Below are 21,302 nucleotides of genomic sequence, written 5' to 3'. Positions count from 1 at the left end.
ATGGGAGTAAATCCGAGAGCTCTTTTTTTTTTCTGAGAATTCTTTCGGTGTCTTATTTTTAGTGAGTTAGGGCAAAAATTAGCTTAAATATTTCGTAGAACTTTTATAAAAAGGTTTTCTTTCACTTTTTAATACGTATATATATATATTTTTTCATTTTGGTTCGTTTCTTCCTTTTAAAAATGAAATTTTGTAGTCGATTTTTTACACATTTTCTGGTGTATTATTTTGTAACGTTGTGTGCTGATAATGTCAATTTCCAAAGCTTAATTATTAGTCAGGTGCGAGGAGAGCTTATTTTCAGAGCTTAATTATTATTCAATATTGATTGAGGTGCGAGGTGTCTAATTGCAAAGAGTATGAAATATATTAACACGAATAATAAAATGCATTAAATGCTGAATTTTAGAAAGTAATGAAAAAGTAAGTTTTAAAATAAATGCTTTTAAATAGAAAATATAAAAGGAACAATATTCTTGAGATATTCATTTTTCAAAATTTAAAATGAAAACAATTTTTCTTGAGATATTTGTAAATTTTGAATATTTTTTCATAAAACATCTAGGAGTTGAAAAAGGTCATAAAAGTAGGAAAGTAAATAGGAACAGTTATCATCTTAACAAGCAAATTCCACATACTGTAAAACTCATAGGAATCATTTTAAACATATTAATGTTAATGGGTTGAATTCTTAACTCGATATGTCCCATATTTATTTTCATACAATCTCTGAAGTATGTATGCTTATTGGCATGACATATAAGCCCAAGGAGGAAAGAAATAAGGGAAATTATAACTGGGCCTTTTCCCAGAGCATCTTTAAAAATAAAAATTTAAAAAATTCAAGATTTCCCATTTTTAAGCTAAATTTCATCTTCCGGATTTCTTAAATATTTCTTGGAATATAAATTATTTCTATCTATTTATACAAGATTGAATTTAGAATAATTCTGATCATAATTTATTATCATTTCCTTAAACTACAAATTGTAGACTTTACTGTATTCTTAATGCACACATGTATTGTAGAAGCTATATTTTCTTTATATAATAATTCATATCACTTCGAAATATAAGTGAGTCTCCGAAATCAGCTATAAATTTTATAAGGCAGATCAGAGATAAGATCTATGTCTTTTCCATTCTCAAAATATTGAAGTATCTGCCTGATCTTGAATGGGCTACAATTTATTGCCCTTTATGTCAATATCTATGGATATAGATTTTAATAGCTGTTCAATAACGTTGCCATCAGTCTTACGAATTCGAAATTTCCTGGGTAAAACGTCTCACTTAGCCCTTCCCTCTCTCACTTGAAGTTGATCGTAAAAAATAAAAGCGTTTTAAGAACAGTGCCCTTTACCCTAGTACACTTTCAACCAAATGTGGATAAATGAGGCTTGTCAAACCATTTTAAGGGCTTAGCGTGACTACTATTGCCAGTCAATAAATGCTTCTACTCATGGAAGACTGGCACTTTTTGTAAAGCACAGGTCACCTGAATTTCAAAAAACGTTTATTTTGCTGGGTAGTACTTATACTTTAAGGAACTGAAGAATATTAAATGCAGAAGTAGGCTCTTCTTCTTTTTGCTAAAGAAAAATTCAACAGAATATTGAAACTTTGGAATTATGCTTGTATTTCATCGAAATTTCTTTGCAAAACTTTTTTTCTCAAGTAAACTATAACTTTTTGAAAGATTCGCGTTGAAGAGAATAATTTGTAGAATTTATTTTTCCATTTTAATTCTGTTAAACACATTCAAAATCACAGCCTTAAAAAAGACTATTATTGAGGTTCAATCTAACTTTTAAATATTATCACATTAAATCGATACAAAAGGAAGAATTAAGTATTATTTGCGCATTATAAAAGTTATTGCTTTATCCAAAACTTATTTAACTCATAGTAAAATTGGAATTCAAAAATGTTTGACATAAGCGGAGACATTTTTAAGAGAAGTTGGTTCCCTCCACCCCACCCACCACCCATATTTTCGAAGGAATAATAATAAAATCATCAAATACATTGTAACTTGAGATTCTGATGAATCTTTGCATTTCAGACCTCTCGAAAATAATCCAAGTTATGTTTGAAAAAAATCTTTGCAATTATGCTTGTCTATCGATCGCTCTGTTTTTAAGTGATACAAACACTCAAAAACACTTTGAGCTTGACAGATGAAATTTGGTATACGGTCTGCAAGTTGTGGCAAAATTTATAGATTTCTATCAAATTTTGAATCAAATCCATTCACAGAAAGCTGGTTGGGTTCTCTCCTTTCCCTTTCTTCTTTTCGAAGATTCAACTATGTAGAAGAGACCGTCCAGTAAAGCCTGGATGCAACCATGAAAATCATTATCGATTGAATAATATTAGCTTTACATATTTTTTATTTACATAAATATACTATATTTCTTCCATTTAAACCGTCTTAGGTATTCTTGTATTTAAAAAAGTAATCATCTTTACATTCCATCAATATAATGTGGAAACATATGTAGAACTGAGTGAATATATACAGAATTGAGACTTAGAATGAGATAATACTATGTAATCCTGCTTAGCTATAAGTAGTTTTTCTGACTTTCTTTTCTAACTGAAAATATGAAAATGTTTCACTGAAATTATGTATATGAAATGCGCAATATATCACAGTTTTCCAAAAATTAACATGACATTCTGTATTTTAAGACACTGTTATGAAACTAACTAACATTAACTACATGGGACACAACCAATCATATAGACAGCAGCAACACAAGTTGATAGTGCAAAAAAAAAAATTATCACTTATACAATAGAGTTTCATTACGCAAATATCGATTTCTAGTATTTAAAAATAAACTTTATTCTATAAATTTGCGACTTAGACCTTTTACAATTTTCAGTTGTATTTGTTCCCATACTGTTGTGAAATTTTTTGCAGATTCCTAGCAGTTTCTCAGTTTCTCTCTTTAAGAGCAACTTTTCTTTTATCCCTTTTAACTCCTTCTTTTTCTGACTAGTGTTTATTGTTTTCCCACATGTCAGATACATTTTATACCCGTGTGACATTATATTTCTTCATTATGATATATAGTTTGTCTTGTGCAAATTGGTTTATCTTAATAATGCACTTCCCTAACTTAGCATTCGAAGCCGAAAGGATTCTTAAAGCAAATCAAAAATCAATTCTTCATTTTATTACAGAAATCCAATCGCATCACTGAAATAGAGAAATTAAAAATTAAAGCCTTTACTTTTATTTTCTAAGACGTTTATTACCTATTTTATTTTGTTAATGCAATCGTATATATCACATGCCAAGACGAGTTCCATTTCCTCACGCATGTAAAATTCTGTAACAATTAAATATAGTACAGGAAGGAGATTCGGCATTCAATACAAAATTCCTTCAGTCGCGGATCCCTGGATCCTTACTTCACCCCCTCATTTTCTTCCCCAACAGATATTTAACACGCCTCTCATAAAAAAGGGGAGTAGGGCATTGAGGAGGAAGGAAGTGAGGGTAAATTGGAATGTTGAGTTATGTGAAAGGAATAGTTTAAGGGTTACTGTGACTTACTGCCAGCTCTACCTTGTGTAAAGGTGTGCACATCTAACACAATGCTAAAATAAACCTTAGTTTTTGGCTCTGTAAAATAAAGCTCTGAATATTTTTGGAGAATACAGTAACTAGCAAATTGTTGTATGTGTGCTGACATAGCTTTAATGTCTTAAACAGCAAATGTAAAACAGTAAGACGTTCATAATTACACTGTTACATATTTATAGAACGATTTCAATGAAGAATTTCAACTAAGTAAATGTTTTGGAATAAACAATTCTGATAATAGCTTATTATTTGAAAAAATAAATATCACCTACTACTTTTAAATTTATTCTTCTTTCAAAATGTCACATTTAGACGATCTGTGGATTGAGGGATATGTTTCTGAGCTTCCCGAAGAAAATTTTTACTTTTTCCATTTTTCAACAACTTTAAGAAATGCATTGTATTAAAATTTCTAAATGCAAAATAAACAAAATTGTTAATTGGAAAGGGAAAAGCAGTCAATGATTACTTCTACATGGAAAGAAGACTCTAAGTGAAAAAGTTTTGCACGATTTCAAATATTTTTTAAGTGAAATCGCTGGCACAAAACAAAATCAGACGAAGTAAAAATCACTTGAAGATTCTTTATATACAACAACAATAAAAAATAGAATAATAAACCAAGATATACATATTAAAAAACTAAAAATAAAACATTATTCGCCAGCTTTTGTCGAGACATGTAGCTCAAAGCAAAATAGTTTGCAGAATCCTGTATGAAAACTATTTAAGAATCTATTTATGAATTAAGAATGTATGAAAACTATTAAGAAATGGAAATGCATTGTGACATTTGATGAAGCATGGGTTTACCTAAAAGATTATAGCAAAAATAGATCTAATTACTATCGAAAAAGGAGAGAAAAAATTGCAAAGGTGTTTCCTTCAATTCCTTGGGAATTTTAGTAAAGGGTATATGATTGTCGCAGGGCTCTCTTACAATAAGAAATTAAAAACAAGAAGAGTGTAAAGAATGTTAAAATTAATTCAACGCACTATAAAGGCAGTTTTCCCCTTTTTTTAAAAAAATAATCGTTACATTAATTAAACACCCACGAAATCGTTCTAAAAATGTGTGATCACCATTTGTAAATTTCATTCGAATGTCTCATAATGAACTAAAATTTATTTACCAAATATTGCACCAGACAGAAAAAAGCAGTTTTTTTCCAGTATAAACTAGTGAAAAGAAGACCTTCTTAAATTAATTATTGATTAAATCAACCTTTATAGACCACCCTCGTCTCTAAAGGGCTTCACGATCATAGTAAGAGACCTTATACAAGTCGTTTTCTATATTAAAATTCTAATTGGGGAAAAAAAATCCTTTACGAAAAATCTTTGCCAAACCGATAACAAATAGTTAAAAATAGAATTAATAAATGGTTATCTAGTGGGACCTTCTTAGAAACCTTTATTAAAGAAAGTCTGAAAGATTCAACAAACTTTAAGATTTTTTTTTTTTTAAATTAGTATTGCTCCTTTTATTTCTAATGAGTCTAATTCAAGAAATAATGTAGAGGCTATAGTGATTTACTACTATGGATTATTTTAGTAAAAGTGTCTTTGACTCATTTTTGGCAATAACCAAATTAACCTTAATTTGCTTTAAAATCACAAAGGAAAACTTTGTAGTCATAATTTAAAATCAACATTGATAGAATCTGTGAAATAGCATTGTAATAAAACTTGAGAAATCACATATTTGTTTTATTCGCATTTAAGTGATTAATCAATATTTTTTTTTTGTTTGTATGTAAAAAATGGCTGTAGTTTGGTCATTATCCTTCTTGAAATCCCTTGCTACGTCTGGCCATATAAAACAATTAATATCTTTTCTGAAACATGAAACTTCAGGAAATATCAAAGAAATGAATGAATTGAAAATAATCCATATATTTTTATTTTAAAATATGCAAGTAAATTTTCTAAACATAAAGCTATTTAAAAGGTGAAAAAACCTTAAATCGTAATGATTGTAAGTGCATTAAGTTGTGTATTAAAAAAAACCCTATACGCAAATGCTTTTCTAACATCATAATGATATTTATACTGTATATTAATAATTTAAAAATCAAATTGTTCTTCATTAAATAAAAAAAAACTTAATGAATCTTATTAGTAATTTATGACTTAATCCGATAATAAAACACCTAATGAAGCTACATTTTCCTGTTAAAATTTTAATAATTTGCACGTACTTCATTTAAAAAAAAAACATTTTGAATGCACGCTTTTAAAATGTTGCTATTATTTTTGATACTCATTATCATCCCTAAATGCAACACATTTTTTAAAATAGCTGCAGTTGTTAATAATTTTTGAAATTCATGCATAGTTTAAACTTATGAAAATGTATAAAATTAATTTAAAAAAAAAAAAAAATCTATGAGTTCCTGAACATTTACAAATAACATTGAAACAAAAATTTTAAAAAAAATTGCTTACATAGTCTAAAATAATTGTGTTTAATATATATATGAAAGAATAATTTATCTTATTTTTGTTTGTATTACATTATCAAATCGAGACATTATCATCGAGATTAGAGGACGGCTGATTCCAGCCCCGCTCCCCACCTAACTTCCACCTTGTAATACAAATCCATTTGGTCAAATATCTCTTTTATTTCAATAGTGTGGAATTTTTGAGGTTTCTTTTTCGTCATATGAACAGAGTTAAAAATTCAAACAACAGTATCGAAACAGTCCTCGGGGTTACGGTGGCCTAGTGATAAGGTCTCGGTTGATTCCAGGTTCGACACCCGATTCCACTGAAAATTCGTCATTTATATGAATCCTTTAAATCTCTCGCCGTGGGCCATACGCCTTTCCGTTATGTAGCGCGGAAATTTGAAGCGAGGTGCCAGCTCTAGAGTGTGCTTCGTTAGCTGACCATGACTCAAAAATACGTATGAGGTCCATCCTTATAATTCTACATACTGCTTCAAAAACGCTCATAATAAAATTGCTTCTAATAAAATTAAAATATAATTTATATAAAAAATAAAATATATCAATCTTAAAATAAAATATCAAAATTGCTTCTAATATAATTAAACTAAAGGAACGTAGCACTCATGTAACTACAAAACGGATACTTAATTTAGTTAGAAACTTTCTGTTGGTCCTTATCAAAGTTCTAAGAAATGAGTTATCAGGCCTGCCCAGTTGAGCAGGCTATAGCTAAACAAGTATCGTAAAACCACATCGTTAAATATGGGCAATCTAACTAACCAATTTGTCAACTTAAATACAATTTACTCTACACAAAAAACTATAACATAAAACTATACTACACGCACACACAAAACTGTAACAAATCAGATCAAGCACATTTCTGAACTTAATTGTCGAACTTAAAATAATTTGTTCAATTTATATTGCTGTAACTTCATTTATAGAATGAAATCTTCGAAAGAAATAAGTTTTATAGAAGAGTAGAAATTCACAAGAATCCTTTTCTTTAATTAAGTATCATGTAAGCAGATATTCTTGGTCATACACAGTAATTTGCCTATGTTTCTATAAGATTTTATGGCTTTAAATGTAATATATTATGAATATATATTTCTTACGGCATTAATTCGGAATTAGCGAATATTGATTCCAGGTGCTATCCTGACATTGGTTGGCTTCATATAATGATATCTGTAAATTAATCAGAAAACATTAATATGTAATATTGTTCATTATTGCTCTGCTATTGCAACATATTTTTTGATAGTAAAAGCAATAAATGCTTAAAAATTGTTGCATTTTTACTTTTAAACTAAATTTAGCTTATATTGCTGTTATGAATATCAGCGTGTTTTAACAATTTCAACTCTTTTGTTTCATTATAGTCCTTGAATCTCTCTTGACGGAAAAGAAGGTAATTTGATGGCGAAATAAGCAGCAGTTAATATCATCTATTGACTTGTCCTATCATCCATAGGTAAGACATCTTTCTTCTTAGTTCATTTTGCAACGTGGAAAGTCTGCAGTTTGCCAAATAAAAAAAATAAATAAAATATTAATTAAAAAACTGTTTTGGCAGTTTTAGGACCTTGTAAGAGGCTTGAATATATTTCTCATTAAAATAACACACATTTAATAATTACCTAACCTCAATGGCAATGCTGTGTCATTTGTAAATCTATTATAAAGCTTTCTTTATGGTGCATATTTACTTATTTCTTTACAACTTTCTAGTCAGAAATTATAAATCTTGATACAGAGAAATCTCTTTATTATGCGTCTTTCAAAACTCTTTAGTAAATTTTTTCCGTGAGATATACAATCGATTTATGGATCAAAATATCGTATACTACCTACATCGGCCATATAGTATAATGCATTAGGTCTACTTTAGAAAAAAATTTAGTACTCATTTTAACTTCTTCTTAGAAAATGCTCATCAGCTTTAAAATATTATTTTATTAAATTTCATATTTAAAATAACTGAAAACTCATAATTATTAATATCGTATTTTTATTGCAATAGCTCGTCCTCAGTAACCATAAAAACTTCTTTCTTAAATTTTTATCACTGATAACAATACAATGAAACTTTCATTATTGGATGCATTAAATATTTTAGATTAATTTATTACCGTTGCTATAAATTATATTTATTTCACTTATTGTAATATTCGTTTTAAATTCTATTTCATGTTAGGAAAATAGCTAAGGAAATTGATGATTTTTTTAAAATTTAGTTTAGTGTAAAATTTTATCATTTGTTTTTTGGTTGTGCCGTTCGATTTTAGATTCTAATTTATTAGCAAAAAGAAAATATCAGTGTATTAGAATTTGAACGACGTAAAATAGATTATCGCTGACGCTATAAGGAGTTTTCTAATATTGAAGAGAAAAGGAACGAATCTGGACAGGTGCAAAACAGCGTCCCTACAGAAGTTTCACTGTATTAATATTTAAAAATAACTGTTTTGCCATTGTTGGTATTATTATTTTTTGTCTTGTTTTAACATTGTTGAAAGAAACCATGGAGAACGTAATAAAGAAGAAAAAATCACTTAATATGCAATTTTTTATATTTTTGTTTTTGAGACCTAAACTGCAAAAAAAAAAAAAAAAAAAAAAAGAAAGAAAGAAAGAAAAGAAAAGAAAAGAAAATCTAGTTTTAATCATCATATATGTCGTATATATTGTATATACCAATGACAAACCCAATATCGAAAATATTTTACGGAACAATCCAAATGCATGCTGCCACATAGTAAGTATTTTCTGCCAACCAAACTCTGAGATTACACTATCTCCTTCGATTAAGAAAAAAAGTAGTACGACAAAAGAAGAAATATAAACTGTACTAAATGGAAAAAGAAAGAAAGAAACTCTGCCATAAAAAAAATAAGAAAAAACAGAGGTCAAAGTTTTAGGCGATAGTAAACGACGAGGCATCTCAAATTACGACAACCCCATTACCCCTTTGATGCCGCAATAAACTTCCCTGTAGGTGCAATAAGTTGCCAAATGTGGCATTCCAACGGTTAACTTGTGATAGGACCGTTCGGAACTTGGCGGTATTGAGCTGAGACATGGAAGAAGAAACTGATACCATCTGATGACGTCCGCCGAGCACGTGCTACATTACTTCCGTTTCCGCCCTCGCCAGACCCCCTACGTCGCCTCTTTACAACTCACTCCTCCGTTTGCATCATTCCACCTCCACCTACTCCTTATCTATTTACTTAAGTGAATCAAAAACCTTTATATATTTGTAGGAATTTATTCCCCTTTAGAATCTGATATATATATATATATATATATATATGGCTTTATTATCTTTTTTTTTTGGGGGGGGGGGTCTTTTATTGGTTTCTTTTAACCACAACTTTTGATTCCACATGTTGTATAACCTATTGACTATTTTTCTTTGATTATGCAGTTTCAGAACCACGCTCTCTATTTTTAGATAGAAAATCAATTTTTGTCTACAACTCCAAAAGCCTCGTAAATATAGAAATTAGTAAGGAATTGTTAAACAATTTTTAATTTTAGCCATTATCGAATAAATAAGTAAAATTCTTCTTAAGATGTATCACTTTACTTATTAACGTAGAAATCTGCTCTGTTGAATTTATTTTTTAAAAAAAATTCTACTAATAGTAATTACCGATTGAATATAATAATTCTAAAAATTGTACCTTTGATTTATCTTACTGATGATGGCGCTTAAAATTTAAAGACATTTTTGACTAGGTATTTGATACTGACGCTTTTGATTAAATATTTTAAACTGCGAGGGAGCCAACTTGATAAATGTGAAATACTACTGGAACATTACCAGAGGTATGTGATTTTTCGGAGAGATGTGTAAGTCTTTCTCTGTTAGATACATAAAATTTATTTCGAGCATGAGAAAAAATTAAATAAATGATAAATAATCATACTATGGATATTAAAATTCATCGGAGAGTTAAAATTCTTAAATGAAAAATTAGAGATAGCTATAAAAAATACTCTGCAATTATTATACGTTTTAATCTTATTAAAATGGACAACAACAAAATGTTTCCTGATTTGACTTTCTTGAATTTTTAAATTTTTCTGTAATTCTGTGAAACGAAATGGCCTTTATATTAAATAATGAGTTGCATATTTTACATCTAAGAACTACCGACAAATTTTACTCAATATTTCTTACTTCTTTTGAGGAAAAAAAAAATCCTGTTGTGTATATTAGTCATCGATTCTTGAATCTTAATCTTGTTGGTGTATATGAAGTTTGTTTGTATCATTTAGGACAAAAAAAATCGCTAAAAAAATTGTAATTTCTGATTAGTATATCTCTTTACAGCATTTGTTTGACGATAAATTTTCCAAGCTCTAAAAATGAAATTTAAATTTGTCACAGAGCGAATGAACTAAATCGCAATTTTCTGTATTAATTAATTCATTTTAAATGAAGCGTTTGTTAAGTAAACAGCAAACATAATTTTTTAAATTTATATTAGAGGTTGTTTACTCTTAAATATTAACTATTTTATAACTATAGCTATTAGCTCTTAACTATTTTTCAGGTGTCGTCCTCGTCATCTGACCGCGGCTCAAAATTATGAGGTCCGTCCCAAAATAGCCCTAGTGTTGCTTTAAAAAGGGACGTTAATATAACCAAACTAAACTAAACTAAACTCTTAATTATTAGCACCTGGAAAACCGAGATTTACTCATACTTTTATTTTATTTTATTTATTTGTAAAATCGTAAATAAAATCCTATCGTATGGGCCGTTTAAAATTATACGCGAAATCTAATTGAAATGAAAACAAGGTATTGAACATGAGAAAATTGCATGGCCATCCGAAGCCCTAACCCTACATTATCTCTGATATGCTTATGCAAGTCATGTATAGCCTCATGTCAATAATTAATTATAAAAAAATTCTGGGGTAAAATCGCGATGTTTACCTATATAGATAAGCATATAAAGCAAAACCTTATCTAAGTAAAAAATTTGATCCCAATCGTTTGAGCCGTTTTCGAGATATACGAATTACGTATATACAAGAATTGCTCGTTTAAAGTTATAAGATACAATACCAGAGCATCAGGCATTCGTTGATAATTACCGAATGAAAACATATGCCTTCCTTGAATTATAATAAAAAGAATACAATTAATTTTTTGAAAATAAAAAAAAAATGAGAACAAAATATCAGTGAAATATTTTGTATCAAAATAAATTAAACTAGTATATCTTTGTCAGTTTATAACTATCAGTTGTTCAAAAGAAAACATGTTTTGTTTCACAAAATTCAATATAGAAGCATATATCTATTAGAAATTCTTTATACTAGAAGAAATTTAGAAATCAGTGTTGAATTCCGGGAAAAGAATCTTCACGTCACTCGGAAAATGGTTATCTATATATTGAAATTTGCCGTTCATTTATGTCACTGAATCATATACTATACTCAATTGTGCACTGAGGCTGAATAGTGGAAGGTCAATTCAAAAATCAAAATTAAAAAATAAGAACGAATCTTGATTTTTGAAAAAAGAATTCGAAAAGTTCGGAAATCATTAAATTTACTTATTCTTTTCAAAGCACAGATTATTTACTTTACAATATGACATTAAAAATAATAAGCTGGTGATCAGTTTATTTAGTTCAACTTTGTGCATCAAAATATTATGATTAACATTACAGGTAAATAAATAATATAGCTTGAAAGTTTTATTAAAGATAAATACGTAATATATGCGGATTGACATTGTATATCAAGTTAAAATAGAAAAATTATTATTATTATATATCATAATTCGTACTATTTCTTGTAGTTTTGATATCCATATAACCTGAATTTTATAGAAATGTTTGTAAATTTTTTGCTAGAAAGATATTTTTAATTTTAAAAAAATGTGCATCAATTAGAAAATTATTTATAAATTTGATCTGGAGTCACCGATAAAAATTTAAATGAAGAAAGGAAACTTATTTTTAACAGTGACAATTTTGGTGGGTAAAAATCACCTGTATGTGCAATACTAAAGATGTTTTACATAAATTATCAAGAAATGTTAATGGAAAATCAATGGTATTTAATAAATAATAAGACAAAATCAAAGCTACTATATATTGTTAGCTTCTATCCCATGAAAACTTGTTTATGAGCAAAAATATAAAGAAAAATATTTTCCGGCTCTCTCTCATATTCACTTTCGTTATCAGGAAATATGATATTTTTTGCTTATAGCGATGATTTTAGATCGATGCGCTAATGTGGAAATTAAAATATAATTTAAAAAGGAATAAGATGTACCTTTTTGATATAAACTTCGAAATAAGTAGTAAAGTCAACGATCCAACGTCTTTTAAAATTAATTCTGTCAAATTTTGAATTCGTCTAATTTATTCACCAATATGGATAAGCAATTTCTATTCTAAGTTACGTATAATGTTAAATGACATTCAGTATTGGTAAAATTAGGAAATAATACAGTTTTATGAGATCCTAATACGTTTGTTTTTGTTTCAAATAAAAACTAAATGCCTTATTTAGAAAATGCAAACTTGAGATTGTGAAAAATTCTGCGAAACAATTAAAGAGATATAGGCATATTGAATCTGCCTATACTAGCAACCACTTTTAAGGAGAGAAAAATATTAGGAAGTGCAAAAAAATATAATAAAGTGTAATTATTTTTTAGTTAATTAAAATCAAAAGAAAAGGAAATGCATTGAAGAAGTGAATATACCGAAAAGAAAGCTATAACGATTAATCATAAATAATTTGAGTTCTGAATTACTTAATATTTTTTAAATTATATTCAAGGTAAAATTGATAAATATTCAGTAATTTCTTTAATATTCCATTCAGTAAATTTGCCTAGTATTCGATTTAATTTCAAGCTAATTTTTTAAAAAATATTTAAAAGTTGATTTTTGAAAAAATGCTGATAAATATTTGTTTAATTTTAAGACTTATGAGAGGAGAAATTAAGACAGGCGACCACATTTTTGTCATTATATGTTAAATGTATACACCTGACTCTTGCAATTAATTACGTTTTTATTAAAACAACGTAAAAAAACTCATAAACTTAAGAAGAAAACAACTCGTGCGAGATATTGAGACTAGACTTAACTATGTAAAGTGGTAGATGACGGCCATAAAGAAGTTTTATAAATATTGTCGAGCGCACCTGCTATGTCAGTTATAACGTAGAATCATATACATTACGTATAGAGCTTCTGCGATACAGAAAATAATTTTTTATTTATTTTATTTATATTTTATAATGAAATTCAAAGATTTTTTTAATGTTTAAGTACTTCTGTAATATAGCAAGATCCACTAGAAATATATAAAGAGCTTCAAGAATATTAAATTATAATAACCAATTTTCGAGAAAGAAATATTTTTAATCTTCCTATAAACAAATTCATTTAATCTGAAAATTATTTTAATTAATTTCTATGATTAAATTTGTATACTTATAATGCAAGTATATCAAAATAATCGTTGAAATTTCACCAAGAAATTGAAAGTTTAAAAAATCCTTTTCTTTCATATTTTAGATGATGCTGTACTCTGAAATATACAAAAATATTCATAAGGAATTATTTTTCTCTTGTTTACAATTACACATCTGAGAATCCATGTAAAAATTCTCAAATCTTTCTTAAATTTCATTAATTACTAGGTTAAATAATGTAATAGCGAAAGCCAAACCATACAAATTTTGCTACCAATCACAATTAAAGCTACTTTTCCAAATATATTCAGAATATTCCAAATTCATTGAGGTTATAACATGGTAAAACAAAATAAATCATTGTCACAATTGTATGTAATTTGAAATTAGAAAATTTTTGAACTTAGATGTCATTTACGTAATTCAAAAATAGTAAAAGAAATCGTAATGCACAGAAAATAATTTTCTTGAAATAATATAACTAACTGAAAATGATAACTATTATCTATTTAACTACTACGTAATAGTAATGACTTTAAAAATTATTTTGCTGCTTTGCTTAGTTTAATTTGACAAACACCCCCTTTTGCAGATGCACGAGGGACATTTTGAGATGGGACTCGTAATTTGAATGGTGTCGGAGCACTTCTTTTCATTTTTTGACTAAAATAATCATACTAATATTATTTGACTATATTAGCATTTTTCAAAACAAAATAATTACTTAATTAATCTTACAAAAATAAATTAATCAACCTTTCATGTCATGCACGCTTGAAAAAGCAATATTTATTCATTTCTAAAATTGAAAAATCTAAATGTATACAGTTTGGATGGGAAATGTGCTTCCGTCTTAAATATTGCAATCTTTCAATATGGCTTTAAATACCTCTTCTCTCTCTCGCGCTTTTTTTTTTTTCTTTTTAAAATTAATTATCTCTAAAAGAACTGCATTTCTTCAAAAAGCTTCCTATTTTTTTTTATCTTTGTTAAAAATAATTTTTATTGAATATACTATATTTGTATGTATTAGAGAAATAAATAACAATATCATTTCTTTAAAAGGCTTCACATTTATTAAATATTTTTTTTCACGAAACTAAACTCTTTTAGGCGAAATATTTTATAAAAAGAAATTCAACTTTCATTGATTTAATTGCCTATACATTTATATATTTTTCATTATTTTTGTATATCTTTAAAAATATCTGAGGATCCATATGGAAATTTTCAGAGCTTTCATAAATTTCTTTAATAATCAGGTTCCATAATTTAATACAAGTAATAACGAAAGATAAATATTTCCAATATCTTGCAATCAAAATCACAAAAAATTTAATCAATAAAAATAATCATTTCTTTCGAAATTTTGGTTCTAGAGGGAACAATACAAATGCATATTATTATTATTATTTAAGGAAGATGAAATTATCTTTAATTTCTAAGCTAAGTGTTCTCTGGATAATTACTACAAAAAAATAAAGAACCTACATCTTCTGCTAAAAAAAAAAATAAAAAGTCCACACAATTTGACTAAAAATAATCATCAAATAATCGCTGAAATCCTGTTAAATAAACGAACAATTAGTTCAAAGTACCACAAGGCTTCTAGATGACCTTATGACTTCCCCCATTGTAATTTAGTAATGGAAGTGTTTGCAAACTGATTATTCAATGACATTCTCAAGTTCACTTGATCATTCAAATGAGTTGAATTTCAATGGGTGTAGCTACAGATGAGACTCACGCGTGCATTAATTAGACTATCCGAAGTGTCAAAGAATTGATGTCATGGCCATAGCAATCAATCGATATCGCACCAAAAGGTGTGGTCACGAGTTAACTTGTATCCACCGCACCGGTCACTTACTGCTAAACTTTTTGTTCAGCCTGACCTTTCCTCTCCTCACTTTCTGAAAGGGGAATCCTATTTATCACGCTCAGAAAACATAACGATCGGTTGGTGACGGGGATTTTTGTGTTTTTATTACGGTAATTACCTCCTCAGCTTGCACATTAACGGGCTTCTTTTGCGGTTTGTTCAGTCACAGTAGAGCAGTCGACTCGCATTAAGACACCACTTTTCAAAATGAATGGCCTCGCGTGTGCACGAATGTTTTTACAGACACATTTTGACTCGTCAATAAGTGACTGAACTGTTGAAATTGTTTTGCAGGAGGGGAAAAAAATGTCTGGAGAAAAAGAAGTTTCCGAATTGAGAAATTTTCTTAAGAGCTTTTATATTTTGGTGTTTAAAGCTATCCGAAATTCTAAAAAATAATTTTTGCATATTATTGATCTATAAAATAATATTGTTTTATTTAATGACAAATACTCTTTTGCACAAACAAGAGGAAGCCCTAAAATAACATGGTTAAGGATACTGAAGACACCAAAATGGCGAATATCTTTGAATAAGATATAAACGGAGCTGTCTTAGCGCGGTTATCCAATAATTTAACAAAATTCACAGCAATCATTAAGAACGGGTTCAAGCAAAAAAGTTTTATTTTAAGTTTATAAATAAGGAAATTAAAAAAAAAAAATCATATATATATCTTCGAATAGAAACTCATATAATAAGGACATTACCGAGGCCAATTGCAGTATTAATCGCTCATTATGGTTTTGTTTTGAGCATGTAAATAAAATCTTAATTTTATGTATTTTAAAGTCTTAAACAAATTTTTATCTGGAAATATATAAGACATGAAATTTCGACGTATATAAGTTTTAGAATAGGATAAAAGGCATTCGACATTTATTCAATTCTGACAATATTCGCTGCCTGAATTTTTTTTAAAAATTAAACGTATTTTAAAATAAGTAGTAATTTATTTTCTTTAAAAAAATGCATCAAAAGAGACGAAATATTTTTTAACAAACAAGGTTTCCTTTATATACTGTGAAAAGAATTTTTCAAATTGAAAATTCCGCTATTAAAACTTTCAAACAACTAGTTTTATATTAATAATAATCATTTTTTATCAATAATATATGTGATTCAATTTATGGAAACCCTGAGATTAGCTGAATAATATATCAATAATCATTTCCCAGTCAGAATAAACATAGTATGTGCTATCATTTGGTATACTGAAGTTTATCTATATAAGCAATAATAAAAATACGACATATTATTGACAAATTAATACAATTAAAATCTCTCCAAAAAATTGTAAATAATCATGAGATGAAAAATTTAAATAAATAACTTCAAAATGCATTTTTTCGATCAATAAAGTTTATTGTGCAAAATTTAGTATCACTAATTATAAGGTTTTCAATTTTAAGCTACAACATGCAGACATGCACTTATTTTTCAATTTCATTAAAAAAAAACTTAAGAATACCATAGTGTTTAAAATTTTTAGCAGTAATTAATACAACACATTACTAACTAAAATTGAATTTATTATTATACATTTTAAAAGCGATTCTTCATGGGTGCATCATTGAAAAATATAAATGGAATATTTCAGCAGCTTGTTTTTAGGCAATTAGGAATGTACTTACCATAATATATACCTGAAAGAAAATACAAAATCAAGAAATTTCTAATATCTTATTAAACATGTCTAATCTCTGAAATAGATATTTTAGAGATTTGCTAATCTTCAGAGTAAATGCTTATAAAACTCATATTAACTATCTATTCCATTTATCATAAATAAAGTTTTCTTGTATAAAAAAACTATTTTAGAAATCGGGAAGCTTTTTATTAAATATTTTAAGTCAGTTCTTTGTTATTCTGTCTAACAAATCACAATTTGATGCTATCAGTGAATTATTAGTTAAAAAATTACTTGATGATACATAAGTGGAACTTAAATACTTTCATTACATTGTGAGTTTAAATTTATTTGTTACTAATTTCAGAATTTGAATGAATTCAAAAACATATTGATACTGCTCTTGGTAAGCAAGTCATTTTGATGTTTATTTCTCGGCATATATTTCTCATCTGATTAACGTTATGTCTATATTTGTATACAAAGAAACACAATATTTAATATTTTTATAAATAATTTATAATTCTGTTTAAGATTTAATCGAGACTGATTATAATTTTGAATCTAGAATGGAGTATACTGATTAAAAAGTAGAGAAGATTTCGCAGATTTCTTGATAAAAATTTTATCTTGCGAAAAAAGAATTTTCATTCTTTATCGGCGTGATAATAACCACACATTCATGCCGAATATTTGTTTTAGAAAACTATTTTCTAAAATAAAGAAAACTGTATATGCTACATTAAATGGTAATGGAATGATTAATATTGATAGAATTATAGAACTTTCACCGTTAAAGAAAAACTAAAACAGACGACATGATACAGCTTTCAAATATAAATATTTTGCTGAATCATTATTTTTGCTTGCTTTTGCTTTGCCCTTATTCCAATCAAGGATATTAAATTGCAGAAGAATGACAATTTCTCTTTCGAATTGCAGCTGTTACGAAAGCGTTGGAAAACTCCCAAGTTTCTGCGTAATCTAATTGTAAAGAAGAGAAAACACTGTCGTAGGCCGAAGTTAATCCACATGCAATAACCACACTTTGATCTAGTACTGCTAATCCCCATTGTGTCGGATCACCTGTGGGCACATATAAAACCACTGACGAAGCCACTGTCAACCACCACAAATATGCACGGAGCTATCCCAGATTCGGCTGGTAAATTGATCACCAATAGCTGACCACATGCCGTTATGCACTAATCCCACAACATGCTATACGTCCTAGTGAGGTATATCCATAGGTAGCATGCTAATAATGATAGAGAAGTATCCATGAGGTATATCTGTGTTGTTACCGCTTTACACTGATCTTACTAAGGGTACGTAGTTCCACCTGAGCTACAAGTGGTGTGTGTGTGTATGTACGAGAAACTTAACATCTTCTGCGCCTGAGTGTTTAGATTTGTTGTTAATTTTGGAAGGTTTCGCTTTAGAACTTCTAATTCCAGCTAGCCAGTAACCGTTATTCTAAGGTTAGCAGTCATACTAAGGAAGACGGGTTATTTTTAAGACCCACCTCTCTGATTCAGAGACTGGGAAGAACGTTGGTTATTTTGGATCGTATATGCTGGTTCGAGGAGTAGGCTGCCGATATATTTATATATATGTATATAAGTGGAAAGTCTTTTTTCCGAAGCCCAGGTCTTTTCCCAGGGGCAATATCCTCTACCTGCACAATTTGGGGTGGGGAATCAGGTTGATGGGACAGATTCCAGGAACAGAAATTCTTCAAAACGTAACTTCTTTATCACCGGAGGAAAAACATGATTGAATTTATAGAAGTACTCATCGTAGAAGAGAAGTAGCGATATGTCACTCCAACTCTGTTTGTTTTTCTTGAGATAAAACCTTTTTCCATTGGTTACAAACAATGAGTATGAGGATATTTTTAAGCATTGAAATAGTTTTCGTGTCTCTGAGTTAATTTGCCTCATATTATTTATTTTTTAGATAGCAGTTATCATATATAAAGAATTGGAGCATGTGAATATGAGAGGTGTTTTTTTTTATTTTAGTTTGAAAGGCTATATGTCTTAAAAGAGCAAATTATAATGCAAGATATTCGAATATCATTAGAAGACTTAAATTGTATGGACGTTTGTAATTCGCTAAATTGAAAATAATGATAATAATTTTGCAAATAGCATTTTTTATTTTTATTTTAGCAGTGTTTTTACTTTATAAAATTAATAAAGAAAGCTTACCAATAAATTATGTAATCTAATTAAATTATAACATAGCTTTTATTAGTAGCACAGTACTTATTTACTTAATAGCATATGATCTATAAATATCTTTCTGCTCAGGATATTTTTTTTCACAGATTAAAAAAAATGTCTGTAAATCATCAATATAAGCATATTCTTCTGTTTTATTACACAAATACAAAATTCAAACTCACATCTCTAGGTAGAATTAATTACAATATATAATATGATTGCACATTATTATTGCTTGTGCATTCACAATTGTCAAAAATCATCGCCATTTATCATTATAAAATCATGTAAATTTTAAACACACAGAGGACTTCATAATTTTGTACAATATCAAAACAAAAAATAAGCATTTTTAAAAGCTACTTTGTCTCTAATTATTTTCTATATCGCATACTTATTAAACTTTTAAACCTTTGTCCTTTCCCTTCTCAGAGCTTCAAACTTTTCATCGTGATAGTGATTATACATATGTTATGTTACTCAGAAGCATGTAATACAGTACATAATATGTACAATATATACTCTCAGTACATAATATGTTCTGAGTAACATGTATGTTACGCAGAAGAAATACATGCAGTAAAATCGACCTCATGTAAAATTTCCTTGTAATTAGCTATTCTAACAGTTTTGAGTTATTTTCAAAATCATTTACTTTCTGTTTAATAAAAATGTTGCAATGAATAATTTTATTATAACATACTTTATTGGAATTATTTGAAATGACATGAACTATTTTCGAAGCTGCAAATAATAATAATAATAATGTTCTTTAGCTAAACATTTTCTATCAAAACTATTAAACAATCATAGATATAGTAAAGAACATTTCAACTCCTTCTTTGCCAATACAACGCATTTTTAAACTAATAATACTTTTCTGATAATTATAATTTGCTATTTATACCATTGCCTAGAAATAATATTTACTATTATTATTTACAAATCTCGTCATTTGTATACCTATGACTGTAACCATTAAATATCAATTTAAAGTTAGAATATAGTGTTTTAAATCAAAATAGTTCGTGTGATTTATTAGACAATAACAAATATTTTAACTGTAATCTAGAGGTTTAATATCACATATTATCCATTTCTATATCGAAACACATGTTAATAATGCAAATCTTAAAACTTTTTTAATTTATATTTTAAATATAAGATCTAAATCATAAGAAATAGGATAATCTAGCCAATTATCTCATTGGTGCATTAGGATTTTAATTATAGCAGTTCATCTTTCTCACGAAAGCTATTTCGTTACTTCCTTTACAAGTGAGATAATATTAGAACATATTCTATTACCATAAATATACAATAGTTTATATTAATGTTAAAGGTACTTTAATCTAAGAATCTGCTGATTCTTAACTTTAAAGAAGAATGTATGAATCAGTTGATTACATGGCTTGCAGCATCTCAAAGATACTATTTAGCCTTCAATGTAATATTTAAACCGGATCTAACTGGCAGCTATAGCAACTCTTTGTATGATGCTGAATATATTCCTGGGGCACTTGACATAATAATATGCTCCCATTTCTCGTACGTAGAATATAAGTTTAAAAAAGCTAATGATGTGCCAAATTCGCTCAGCCAGCTTAATCAAGCATAGATACTTTGCTCAATGAGCATTAAGTTTACCTAGAGAAAACTATTTAAGAACTCACTAAAAATTAACTTATGTTCTTTCCCGGTAGTCATTTTTTGTTATCCTTTTGTCCACATATATTTGCCACATTGTTTTTGCTCTCGGTTTGAGACTTATTTTGTGCTAAATTCTTCAATTATTTATATCTTCATAGTTTATACAATTTATTTTTGTGAATTTTTCAAAAAATCATTTCCGAAATGCCTACTTGCTCAGATGTTTTTGCTACAATGGGGTTTACATAATATTTTTTTTTTTTTAGAATTTCGAGAAAAAAAAGTTTTTTTTTTTTTCTTCTTAATTTTTAAACTTGAATTGCTCCTTGATTTATAATTAAGATTTTTTTTCAGGGAAAAAAAATATTTGTAAAGGATTTAACTTACA

At 28.0% G+C, this 21,302-nt stretch overlaps 1 protein-coding gene and 1 long non-coding RNA gene across 2 annotated transcripts in view; one reads left to right on the top strand and one right to left on the bottom strand.

The window, feature by feature from the left end:
• LOC129959976 (myocyte-specific enhancer factor 2-like) overlaps nucleotides 1–21,302 on the top strand; it is a 348,098-nt gene that overhangs the window by 153,262 nt on the left and 173,534 nt on the right. Inside the window, exon 4 of the mRNA XM_056072924.1 lies at nucleotides 7,443–7,534. The gene's annotated coding sequence lies outside the window, so the exon portion shown is untranslated. The remainder of the gene's footprint in view (nucleotides 1–7,442; nucleotides 7,535–21,302) is intronic.
• The window catches only part of LOC129959977 (uncharacterized), a 90,675-nt gene that overhangs the window by 56,943 nt on the left and 12,430 nt on the right, over nucleotides 1–21,302 (bottom strand). The window lies entirely within an intron of this gene.

The sequence above is a fragment of the Argiope bruennichi genome, chromosome X2 (assembly GCF_947563725.1).
Source record: "Argiope bruennichi chromosome X2, qqArgBrue1.1, whole genome shotgun sequence".
Classification (NCBI taxonomy): domain Eukaryota; kingdom Metazoa; phylum Arthropoda; class Arachnida; order Araneae; family Araneidae; genus Argiope; species Argiope bruennichi.
The sequence above is the reverse complement of the archived record's forward strand: the minus strand, read 5'-3'. Positions and strand labels throughout refer to the sequence as shown.